This window comes from Pyxicephalus adspersus, chromosome 4, assembly GCF_032062135.1.
Source record: "Pyxicephalus adspersus chromosome 4, UCB_Pads_2.0, whole genome shotgun sequence".
Lineage (NCBI taxonomy): Eukaryota > Metazoa > Chordata > Amphibia > Anura > Pyxicephalidae > Pyxicephalus > Pyxicephalus adspersus.
Window position 1 is genome coordinate 113,841,300 of NC_092861.1, and position 2,044 is coordinate 113,843,343.

The window sequence follows — 2,044 nt, forward strand, 5'->3', positions numbered from 1 at the left end:
CCATCCTACATCACCTGATCTCGTGCCTGGGTTCGGTGACGTGGGATGAAAAACCCGAAAGAAGAAACGAAGTTGGCAGCCCCCGGAGCTCCGGGACAGATGCCAGGACAACAAGGGACCTGATGCAAGACACCCCGAGATTGATCGGATTGCCCTGCAGGATTGAAGGTAAGTGTATTATTTTTTTTTTTTTTGACACTTTTCAGTTTAGTTCCTCTTTAAATAGGACCCGTAATTGACAACTATTTTTCACAGAATGAATGACACTATTAATTGAACTCCACACTGCTATTATTTTTATTTTTGTTTTAATTTGAAATATTTGAAATAGAAAATGCAGTGTTCCCAATATACTTGCATTTATCAAAATAAAAGCGATTATAAGGATTTTGAGCTTTGATCACTTTTTTAAACACACTGCTATTATTTTGAACACAACTGTAAACCCTAACAACAAACTTCCTCTTTTTTGTTATATTTGTTTAATAATTGCAAATCTAGTGAGTTTAAAACTTTCTGTACACTTTGCTGCACTAAAATAGTAGTGTTATCAGTCCTGACTATATCTCCAATGCGGGCAACAAAACTCCACCCACCTTAATATGGGGAATAGGAGGGGGCATTCTGTATTTCTAACATACTCACTACAGTGCAGTGTGTGAGCGTGGTCATTCCAGAACAAGTATGTAATTGAGAGGATCACTAGGTAATAATAAAAAAGCCAAGAAAAAACTAATGTAGACACTACATCTGATAAGTGGCAAACTGCAATATATTCTATTTTTATTCTTTGGTTTAGACTTTAAGATAGACCTTAAAGAATGACATTGCTTGCATTTTAAAAACAGTATATGAGTAGAATGAGTAGATGAGTAGATGTCTCGCTGTTAACCAGCAGTAAAACATTTATCTATTCTAGAGCCTTCTAAGACTCATTGTGGGCATCTTCATGATTCACAGAACCTTTTTTATTATTTTAACATAAAAGAGGAAGAATTGCTTACCCAGGGATTTTGCAATTATTATCTCAGTGTCTAAACACTGCCTGCTACTCACCCTTAGCCTGTTTTAGTGTTGTTTATTACCTTATTAATTTTGGTACTGATAGCATACAGCATTATATTATTTAAAATATTGATACTGCATTGCTAACTAATCAACCAAGGGTTATCAAAGAATTGTTGAATACATTTATTTACCTGGCAATTCATGTTGCAGTAATAGGCAAACTTGCACTGGGAGCATCTTTGAAGTTTTTCATTCCTAAAAATAAATATACCACAGATAAATATTAAATAAATTAGGGTATTAAAGAAATATTTTGATTTATATTGCTCATAACATAAAGGGTTACCCTTACACAATTGTTATATACGTAAAAACCATCAATGAAACCATATGTAATTGTTTTACGTGTGAAAGGGTTACTGAGAAATTGTATTGTATCTCTTTAAAATCTAAATGTTGAATTTAACTGTCTAGCTCAGGAGTGGGCAAACTTTTTCAGTCAGGGGCCACAAGAGGGGCTGGGCTGATAGGAGAGTGGGGGGGGGGATATGTCATCATGACGCCACTGAACGTGACATCATGATAGCATAGCCCTGCCCACTGAGTGGGCGGGTTGGGTACAGGGACACAGCCTGCTCACCTCCACGAGCCGGGATACCAACGTGGGACGTGTTCCCCTGCTCTGGCTGGTGCGCCCCCCCAGTGGGGTCCTTCTCCTGACCCTGTTTAGGGTGGCACTGACCAGAGCCACAGAATACCCAAAGGGCCAGAGAAACAACTGTATAGGGCCAAATACAGCCTGCGGGCCGTAGTTTACCCATGTCTGGTCTAGCTGGATCCTATTTTTATATACAAAAGATCTTCAAAAACCTTTTAAAGGTTTGACATTCAAAACTCCGGCAACCTCCGGACCTGAGGAGAGCCGGGTTCTTAAAAATTCTGATTTTTTTTTCTATACTTACCTCCACACACAGGCCAGTCTTCCTCTCACAGCACCGCGGACATCTGGCACAGTTCCAGGGAGCAGGCAGCAGGG